General features: G+C 37.5%; 1 protein-coding gene across 1 annotated transcript in view; it reads right to left on the bottom strand.

Annotated features, from left to right (window-relative positions):
• The window catches only part of LOC111627564 (glutamate receptor ionotropic, delta-1-like), a 31,843-nt gene extending 21,590 nt beyond the window's left edge, over nt 1-10,253 (bottom strand). Inside the window, exon 1 of the mRNA XM_023371164.1 lies at nt 9,893-10,253. The gene's annotated coding sequence lies outside the window, so the exon portion shown is untranslated. The remainder of the gene's footprint in view (nt 1-9,892) is intronic.
• Between the last annotated feature and the right edge of the window lie 1,402 nt (nt 10,254-11,655).

The raw sequence follows: 11,655 nt of genomic DNA, 5'->3' as shown, positions 1-11,655 counted from the left end.
CAATAAATTAAACAAACTTCTCTGAGTCATTTGTCCGAACTAGCTAGATCCAAATATCAACACACTAGCAGGTGTGCGGATAAATCATTAATAACGTCATAGTTCTCACCCCCTCGAAATTGGTATAAATAGGGCTCGGCCCAGATATCTGGGTGGCTTTCAAGAAAACAGCAACCAAGGGATTAACTACCTCTAACACTGACCATCGCCACCGGACGTATAAGCAAAAAGGCTCGTCTATCTACAAATTAGTAAGTAGAATTCTCTCCCTTCTTCAGGTGGACAGGGGCTAATTCCTAAATGGATATTAAGAAGGATCAAAGAATATCCTCTATCGTAAATATGCGAGATGTATGCCGGCAAACCGCCTATTATAACCTCGGTTAGAGATTAGCAGTATTATTAATTATTGTAACTTTTTCATATATATCATTAGTTAATTAAATATATTTATATATATGTTATCTTAAATATGTGTGTTTACTCGTACTCGGTTAACACCTTATCGACTTATCCGCGACCTCCCACTCGATTTTCGCCCTCCTAAATTGTCATCCACTGACCCTGTGAGCGGAACTCACCGCCCCGTTGTCGGAAAACGGTTCAAGAAGGTAACGGGAACAATCAAAATGGTGATATTCAGGGAAAATCCAATAAAAACCCCAAATCTTAAGGACAGGGGAGCCGATTCTACTCCAGACAATTGCTGAGAAGACTCCAGGACCTCCGACCACCGGCCAGTCACATCTGCCCAAGCTTCTCTGCCAGCTAAGAAATGTGTGCATTAGAACGTCAACCATCGCCCATTTACCAGTATCCTACCTCCGAATCTGCAGACTCCTCTCATAGGAAACCCCGAGGTCACCACCACCAGCATCTCACCTCATCCGACGTCCAACATTCTTAGTTTATTGTTCTTCCATTGTTATGTAAGTTAAACTAGTTGTTAAAATAAGCGGTTTCGTGTAAACCATTTTTTCATCTTTGTCTCCTACCGCGACCACCCACATACGATTCCCTGACGCGCATTTAACTTATTGCCCCTAAAAGTCGGCAACCTTACAGTGGTATCAGAAATGAAATGATTTAGTTTCACACAAAAATTTGAGTAAGTTACGCTGACAAAGAGTTTTTCTAACAAATGGGTCAAGCGATGGAGGCAGATGCAAGTGTCCCGATGCAACCTCATAATGGTGGCAGTAGTGGCTCTTTTTTCTCCTTTTCTGCGTTTGGAGGATTGATCCCGACGTGTTCGGGTGAAACAAGGCGTGTCACAGATTTCTTTGACACGTTGGGCGAGATCGCTAGTCTGGCAGGATGGACCCCTCAGCAGTGCCTGAGCATAGCCAAGCGTAAGCTCACAGGTGTAGCCCGAGATTTTGCATGGTGCGACCTTAGCATGAAGAGTGTAATGGAGTTTGAAACTTTTCGGAAGCTCATGATTCAGCGTTTTGACCAAGAATCATACTCCTTGTGTGTCCAGAAGTTCCATACATCTACTCAAAAGATAGATGAGATGGTTCAGGAATTTGCGGTCCGCTTGAAATCCCTCTCTAGCGCCACAAGCATAGCACAGACAGGTGCGAACGAAGAGGAAAATGCAAGTATCAAACGCTGTCAACAGCGAGAACTAGACGAAAACTTCCGCGTCCAATTCATGCATGGCCTAACGGACAGGCTAAAAAGACGGGTTATGACGCATGACCCGCGACTTTCGCTGAAGCACTTAAAATAGCTATCCGTGAAGAAACGATAGATCAGTTGGCGGGAAAAACGCGAAATTTAGTTGCCGGCATCAATGATGCAGTAGAGGATCACGAGATACTAGCGGAAGAATCCAATTCGCGAAAAGAATCGGCCCTTGACGCAAAAATCGCGCAACTTTCGAAGCAATTAACGACAATAGGAAAAAGACTCGATCAACCGCCGCGCCTAAGCCAATAAACAATTTCCAAGGGGAGAACCCTCATGAACAAATCGGATACAGGAAACTGATAGAGCGAATGACCGAATGCAAAACCCGCGGCATCCCCGGAGCCCGCAGCGACGCTCACCGCAACAATTTCTCCCACGATCTCAGCCCACTAATCTTCAAGGACAACCCTGCGCGCGATATCCTTGCTATGGTCCCTTTTCGAAACAATGTCCAATACCCCCTTGGAGAAAGAGTGGAGATAGATCGCCAAGATTTCACGCGACGAATCCTAATTATGCAGAATACGGAGGTTATATGCCAACGCCTCTGGATTGGATTAAATTGAAAACGCCTTTTCTCAGTATCCTAGAAGGTGGGGAGTGAATCAAGAAGCTCCCAAATGGCAGATTCCCGGTAGAAACCTGCCGAACTCCTTTAGATTGTAACTTAAAGGTAATAAAGACCCAGGACTACTCATAAGTATTGCCTGGGGTGAAAGGTTGGGTGAGAGAAAGGGATGACCTTTCTCTCACCCACCTAACCTTTTTACTATATGGAAGAGACCCAACCTACTCTTTTGACCTCCTCACCAGTCATACTCGAACGAGATACGATGCGGAGGATAATTATGCCTATGAACTTAGATTCCAAATGGCTGAAGCTCATCAGATAGCAAAAAGATATGCGGAGCAAGCTGCTTTACAACGACAAACACGACATCGGCAGACTCATAAGACATCCACTTATCACGTAGGCGATCGAGTATTTCTAAATGAAATAGTCATGCAAACCGGATTGAAACGGTAGTTAGCTCCAAGATGGTGTGGCCCTTTCCGAATCATAACACAATTGAGTCCTGTCACTTTTATCATTGAGCACATAACAACAAAGAAACGATATCAAGTCCATTCTAACCGTCTCAAACATGCTATTAGCCGACAAGAATTCAGATCGGAAGAACTCATATCCCAACCTTCTACATCTATACAGACCCAACAGGATCCCCTTCCTAGAGAGGATAATTCAACTAATTTCTATTTAGACCTATGGGACGAATTCATTTTCTCAGAAATACCGCAACAATCCGAATCAATAACTGAATCTGACTCTGAAAGTGAGAAAGATGACGATATAGAATCCTTTAGTGAAGGAGAACAACCTTCTTCTCATTCTTATGCCTTAAGAAGTCAAGGGCCGATAGAGGAACAGCCATGGATTCTTCCACATCCACGAAGGAGTAGGAATCCTAGGTTTGTTTTCCCTTCGACTAGCCGATCCTCCTCACAGGAATAAATTATATAAACGACCTACATTAAAATATATCTACTTAAATTTCAGATAGATTGTGATAAAATTTATAATTTTTACATCGTCTGACGTCTAATAACTTTCCCCTTTATACAGAGTTCTCCGTGTGACGAGACTCTCAATGTTATGCAACTACGACTCTTGTTACGAGTTCTCCTTCTCCTATCTACCTTATATGCTCTCCATTCAAGACCCGAGGAGGACACTCCAAATGTATATAAAGCTGTTGTCTTCGTACACCAGGGAACCATATGATGAACAATTACATCTATTAAAACGACACGTCCAACTTTTAACTACCTTGGTTCAACGACAGGTACAAAAAAGAAATTCTAGCAATTCCCTTGGATCCTGATGGACTTTGTCAGCTAACGAATTTAAATTTCTAAAAGATACTTTAATGGAATATGAAGTAGAATATAATGATTTAAAAATCCTAGTCACGCTCAATGTTATCCGAGGAAAACGAGGATTAATATACCTTTTCGGAGAGGCTGCAACAGAACACCTCGAAATCCTTAATGAACGAATCGCACAATTATCCGAAACCAATGAAGAATATATACACCTTCTCCAATCTCAAGCAACTCTACTCAACGATACTTTGCGAATTGCAAAGAACAATCGAAACCAAATTCAATCTCTAATTCAAAAACAAACACTTATAGAAGAAACCTTAGCTCAAAATCACTATAATCTTGCTTTTGAAGCGGCAATTCGATCAACAGAATTTTCTATACGAGAATTTCGAACACAAATGCTTGAAATCCGAAATGCTATTGAAACTCTAGAGCAAGGACGACTCAGCACTTATTTTCTTCCGAAAGAGTTGATGTTCAAAACTCTAAAGGAAATACAATTACACTTACCAGAGGGATATGCTTTCTTAGAAACACCACGATTAGAAACTATGTTTAAATATTACCAGTGGACTTCTATCACAGCTATGGCATTACCACAGCCGTTACGTGTTTTTGCTAAAATTCCTCTCGTTACACCTATAGGCTATTTTGATATTTATGAGATAGTTCGATTACCAGTATATTATCCTACTATAAAAGCCTTTGTTTATTATAATAACTCACATCCCTTAATTGCCTTGTCTAGAAATCGACAGTCCTATATGTTATTACAACATCATGAGTTGACAAAATGCCAAACAATACCCATCGCCGTATGCTCACCTACTGTTCCTATATGGCAATCACCTAGACAAAGCTGCGAATACTCGCTATATGTAGGCAATGAAAAATCTATTAACCAATTTTGTCCATGACGTCTTATTCAATCTTATTTACCCATCTTCCGACGTATAGATAATCAAGGAACATGGATTTATTCCGTACCTACACCAATGAGTTTAACTATCAAGTGTTCTTCCAATCAACGGAAAGAAACCCCTATCTCTATTAGCAAAATAAATAACACTGGCATATTAATTCTTCCGGAGACATGTATGGGATACCTTGCTGGAATTATTCTAACATCTCATTTCCAAAGAAAAACTACCATTCAAATTGAGAATATTCACTACTATGTTATTCCCTCTATAAAAAATATTATTAATGAGACGGAGCTAAACATAATTTATACTCAACTCATGAAGAAATCAACTATTGACTCAACCTTTCAACATCAACCAGATATTGATATTTTACAAGCCGATAACTCTCTAGCCCAAATGGAAATCGATTTAGAACAACTTCTTTCGACTCGTCAGAGTCCTAGTCGGTCATATACCGTCCCACTATCACCAGCCCTTATTAAAGTGATTGTCATCGTCTTCATTATGGGAATAGCAGGCCTTTCTTATGTCATTCATCGATGTTATCAAAAAACCCCTCAATCACCTATGTTTAGACGACATCCGACTATAAACTTAACCTAAATTCCTCATGATACTCCTTACCGATCAACCACTCCTCCACCTTCCGAGGATCGAACTCCAATTATGTAATACTAAACCCTCAACTTAAATATCATCGAGTATATAACCGAGAATATTTCAAAGCATATCATCCTTTAACACATCTGATTTCAACTCTCTTTTTTACAGACCTCTCTAGCTGGACCTCCTTACATTTACCCGACTGTTTTGACTTCAACCAAAAGATCCAATCCAGCTTTAGTGAAAATGTCAACATGTCCTATCTGTTATACCCTGGTACAACCCCCCATATACCAGTGTTCCAATGGTCACATCGTGTGTTCCTAATGCCGAGAATGAATCACTCAATGTCCCACTTGCAGAGAGACTCTTGGGTATATTCGATGTTTATTTGCAGAGCAGATAGTTTAAACATTGGAAGCTCCCTGTTCTAAACAACCTCTAAGTCGTCCGGAAATTCTTTCATCCAGTGTCAGAGAAGAACACGAAAGAAATTGTCGCTTCCGACCAATTGTATGTCCTGTTGATAAGGACCAATGTACTTGGACAGGAGGGCAACTAACTTCGAATCCCATCTAATACAAGCACATCATATTCCTATTGTAACCGGAAACACCTTATTGTTCCTTGGGGTCGATACCCAAATTAATGCTCCTTTCACTTGGGCCGCACTTTTAAAATGTTTTGACTATCAGTTCCTCATAACCGTCAAAAAACAGAATTTGTTTAGACCCAGCTATACTTTTCGGGTTCAAATATTACCGCCCTTCACAACAACTTCTAAATTTAATTGCATTATTAATTTTCGCCGAGGGGGAATTCATCTTCGTTGGACATCTATACACTTCGAACCCGAATACCCTTCTACCACTACTATACCAGTTTTAGAACTTCTCGAATCAACACTTCATCTCTTTTGTGATGGGAACAATTTTAAATGCACCCTTCACTATCTCTTATTTAAATAATTAATCCTACAGATGGCCGATTCTGACTTCGAATGGTGGGAGACAGATTCCACTTCCTCTGAAAGACAATTAGAACGACGAGAAGTACGAAGCTCCTCTTTCCAATCTGGCATAACGTTCTCTCGAGGTCAACGAGCCAGGAACAGCATGCCAGTTACTATAATTCTACCAGTGGTGTACTCTTGCCCTTTTTCTGAAGAGACGTCCTTCCAAGAGGAACTCCGTCAAATTGAAGCCTATACCGAACAATGGAGAAACAATTCCCTGAATCAATCTAAATCTATCATCATTCAACATCCAGTTTCTGTTACCCCACCTACTACTACTACTATTACTACTACTACTGCTACTACCAGTCCATTCCTTGCACTTACCAATCCTACTTCGATTGCATGGATTAGACACCCTCCACCCCGGAGAACTAGACAACAACGATCCTCAGCACCACCTCCTAATTAGACTAAACCTATATCCCATATTTACTTGTCTATATACCAATTTTGTATACCCAATTTGTTTATATATTATCATCATCTTATATTATAAACTAACCTATAATCTTTTATTGCGAATTTAATTTGTAATTTAAATTTTATATTATTGGATAATTAGATTGTATATCCATTGCATATATATATATATATCAATAAACTAGTTATCGAGTATAATAACTTATTGTTGTAATTTCCTTTATTACTAATTACGGAACTGAGAGAGAGAGTATAATCTCAATGTTACTTTTTTATCGCGATAAAATTTATCAATTATTTCCTTTGCGGAAAACAGATTAAAAACGCGATCGGATAAACTACCGATTTTCTATGTAAATAATAATGAAAAGATACAATAAAATGAGAGAGAGAGAATAAAAGTGCCTAAATTGTAAACCTAATAGAAAAAAAACCCTAATAGAAAAATTCAGCTTGCCCAATGAGAACAAGCTCGATTTTAGAAAGGCCGGGATGATGTGAAAGCCGAATTTATTGAAATAAATTGTTAAATATTTTTTTTCTCTCGTAAGAGGAACAGTTTAGAGAAATAAACAACAACCCAACATTTAAAAAGAACATTAAATCGTTTTCCCACGAACTTAGTTCTGGGTTAAAGGATGATACATCGAACGTGTCACTCGGAATCTACGAAAAGACAAAAGAAAACCTCTATTGGTCAGTGGTGAAAAAACAGTCCTAATAAGGCAGTGGAAAAAACCCAACGATACCCCCTTTATAAAAAGGAAGGGTCGATGCGTAAGAGTCAGTCTCCGGAGTTGGGTGTGAACTGTGGATTTACGTAAACGGATTAGCCAAAACTATTCTAATCGCCGCCGTTCGAAAGAACTTTGCGCCATATAGAACCCAACTATCAACGTTCGAAAGAACTTGGTGCTACATAGAGACTCGAAGACTAAACGACTATTCGACCACTTAAATCAAGGTATTTATCCTCGCGCGAAATACATGTGAGCTCTCTCTCTCATGAATACGGGTAATCGAAAAGGAAGTAGATATGTTAACTGAATCGATTGTATATAGCTTAAATCGAACAATAAACGGGCATTATGTATAGATTTTGTAGAGTGTAATTCCTCTGATTCTCTCTTTACGCCTCCATCCCGGAACTACATGTCCACAACGCGACCGTTCGCGTAACCAAAATTAACGGCCAATAAATTTTTTCTGTGTCTGTTACAAGACACAGTGGTGTCATCCTGACAGGGCGCCAAAGAGGTGCCGCCCTGCAGTCACAATTACTATTAATCAATATTTTTGTAGTGATAACATATTGATCACAAAAACTCATATATTGCATAACCGATAAATTTTTGTTTGGGACCAATGTAATTGCCCACGGAACTGTATTAGATCCACTTATTACAGGACAAGAAGTAGGGAGACATGAGGGAAGATTTCCACAACAATAAGGTTCCTGTACAAGTATTAGGTCAAAAAAATCAAGTTGTTTACAGAAAAGAGAGGTTGCTGCAATGCTCCTCCCTAAGTTAATTTGCAGTAAACATATACAAGATGGGTTAATCAGTTCCATAATCTGTTCTAGATGTTATGTTTTTCTTAATTCGCTAGAGTACAGGACAGGAACCATCACGTGCGTTGTGATTACAGTGTAATGATTGTTCTTGTTGACAATTGCAACAGGCAGGAGCATTATTACGATTAGGACAATCCTTATATAGATGGTCGCCAGTACAGTGGTTACAAACATGAGTAGATTGTGGGCAATCCTTCGTAGAATGGTGAATTTACAACAGTTAAAACACTGTAGAACTGGACAAAAGTTTACTGCCCTACAACGTGATCATTCAATGTTAAGCTTTTCTAATTGTAATATCATTTTCCGTACATTTGGAGACACCTGTACAATCCAATTCCGAAAGGTAGCATCACGCTTTCCAAGTACGAATTTTATGTGACATTGTTCCTCAAATTCCTGTTCTGTATAATTTTGATTTATGAGATTATTTTGTTGATATATTAATCGTAATAGATTTTCCCTCGTGATATCAGTGTGAACAGAATATATTATCACATGAGGCCATCTCTTTTTAGGCCGGCGAGTTATTAATTCAGGTAGTTTCTCCTCAATATTCTTTTCCAAGATGCATCATCACAATTATCCAACTCAATCGCCAGACCTCCTTGCCCTATTTTCCTTAGTCTATCGATTCCTATATGTAACTGAGAAGGCTTTAACTTTGTTTGTATAAGCCTACATATGGTATCACTATTTCCACGTTCTTTATCCTTGCTATATTTTAAGAGAACTTTTTTGTGGTAGATGACTTACGCACAGCTTGATTTCCTCCAGTGGCCTTTCCAGATTTTACAATCGTGATATAAAGAAATTAAGAGGGGAAAAATTGTTGTGCTTTGTCCTCAATCGTGTCAAGTTTTTCAAGCATAGCCTTCTGGGTATCGAGATGGTCACTAGTATTAATATGTTGCAACATTTTACCTTCAATATCATTTAACTTCTTTAATATTACCTTCTGAGAATTATTATCTTTACAGGTACACTCTGAGTAATCTAATGTACTGTACAATTGTCTCAAATTTTCCTAGATTCTCAATTTTTTCAGAAAAAAGTCTTTGACCATCTAAAATACTTGCTAAACTAGCAGCCTTTGAGAAATCCTCCTTGGGTGGAAGCGGGGCAAGTCAGATTTCAAGCAAATCCGAGAGTTCAGGATTTGAAAAAGTAGTTTCAGCTAAAGTTATTAATTTAACAAATTGGTCTATAACAAATTGTACATGTATGGCCACAGCAAAACACCCATTTGGGTTCTTCGAGGCATATTTTTTAACCTCATCCAAGATGCTATAAGCATTCTTATGGATGTTATCCATAATAACAGGTTCCATTATAAGAAAAAACAAAAAATTTCAAAAAATTATAATTAAAATGTAAAATTAATAGTCTAGTCGCCTTCCTTATGACGTAACAATTCTAAAAATATATAATATGCCTAAGATAAATTAAGAAAAACAAAAGAAATCGCGCCTTATTCAAAAACCAACTTTTTAAAAGTCATGATTGACCTCTCCACGGCAACGCCATAGAACTGAAAGTTGATCAGATGGAAAATTTAATGGAATCGCCATAATTCAAATTTGACTGAAGATATCAGGATGAAATTTAGTAGTAATATGTCATTTAATGTTCTGTCCAAAACTGTAAAATATTTTTCCAAGATTCACAACCAGAAGCCCACAATTAAACAACAAATTTAAACCGAAAATAGCTGATATTATCTAAACTAATTGTCGAAACACCACAAAAATTGAGAGTTGTACTTACAAATAAAATGCGAATCAGGTGTAGTAGAAATGTTTAGAATATCTGTCATATATTTTCTGGAGAAGCGATCCGAAGATCCAACATTTTTTGCAAAGTCATAACTTCCGAAATAATTTTTCGATTTCAACAAAAGTCACGCCGTTAGATTCCTTATTCCTTCCTGTTTCCAAACATATGTAACAGTTATAGTGTAGAGCTTCTTTTCCGCAAATATCACAATGTAAAAACAGAGCAAAATATCAAGCAGCCACAAACTTTTCTTTTAGAACACTATACTTCTATATGAAATACAATTGACGCCCCTATATGAAATACAGTTGGCGCCCCTATAACACTGTTGCTAATTCCGTTTTATATGAATTCCATGTTCTTTGAGTCACTTATATTTTACAAATACGTGAGCCGTTCACAGCCCGGCACATATATTTGTAAAATCTAAGTGACTCGTACAACATGGTATTCATATAAAACGGAATTAGCAACAGTGTTATAGGGGGGGTCAACTGTATTTCATTTCCTTAATATTTAGAGTTAAAAAATAAGAAAAATACGAATATTGTAGTCTTAATGCACACAAAAAATTTCCAATTAAACCATAATTCGTTTTTCCATTTTAAACACGTTTTTATATCTGAATACCTAAAATTTCAGCTTAATTGATTTCTTCGAACTTATAAAACGACAGCATTTGCAACATTACATATATTTTAATATAAGATTTGCCGAAAATAAAAATTCTTAATTAATGTTTTAATAATGAGTCGAATAATTTACATATTACAATGAGAAAAATAGTTACATTAATTATTACATTCACTGGGTTTTAGTAATACAGTATCGGAAACAATACACACATGCCGCGACATTGCGCAAAACTCGAAATGTTTTCGTTGTAGCAAACACGTCATGTCTATTGTATTTGTTCAGTACATGGTAGGAAGCAAAAGTTGGAGGACGGCTTATAGTTGCTTGCTTTGAATAGTTTAAAACACCGACCTTCGAAGCAATCCTCTTTGTCGACGACCAGCGCTGGTACAGCTTTACCGTACGCAGAGTCGGTAGATTAACTGGTCTTTCGACTTCCTATCTTCGCTCGTTGCTAAAATCAACCAGAGACAAATGTTACCACCACAAGAGCGCTAGATCGAATCGCTGTGAGGACAAACGTTTTCTTTTTATTGAAAGATATATAACCTTTGAGTTCGATTTCATAATTTTTATATGCATTTTATTATAAGAATGAAAAAGCTTTTATCTAAACCCAAAACCAGGTTAATGAATAAATAAATGACTTAATAAAACATTAAACACCTTCCATCGCTAAGAAATGTTTATTTAATAAAACACTAACATTTTCAGCCTCATGGAATAAACCATCATCAGGTGTAAATGAGTTCGAACGTATTTTATTAAATAAACATTTCTCAGCGATGGAAGGTGTTTAATGTTTTATTAAGTGTTTTAAAAACGCTGAGTTTGATATTTAGCTAAATAAATGACAAGAAACAAAACGGACACAATAGTACTATTATTAAATTGTGCTATTATGTGAATTTTTATACGTTAAAATTTATTATACATACAAAGAAATTATATTACAGTAGATCCCCCTATAAGACGGTAGATACGTTTCGTTCTTTATGAATCAATTTTGTAGGAATCATAGTTTACGGACTACGGCTGTTTGAAAGGTTTTCTTTCATAAAATTAATCGATTCTAGACTAATTCGACTCAACATTTCCAAAATACGTATATTTTTTTG

The sequence above is a fragment of the Centruroides sculpturatus genome, unplaced genomic scaffold (genome assembly GCF_000671375.1).
Source record: "Centruroides sculpturatus isolate CEXI.00-Female unplaced genomic scaffold, Cexi_2.0 scaffold363, whole genome shotgun sequence".
NCBI classification, from domain to species: Eukaryota; Metazoa; Arthropoda; class Arachnida; order Scorpiones; family Buthidae; genus Centruroides; species Centruroides sculpturatus.
Note: the sequence above shows the minus strand (reverse complement) of the source record. Positions and strands in the feature narration are given on the sequence as shown.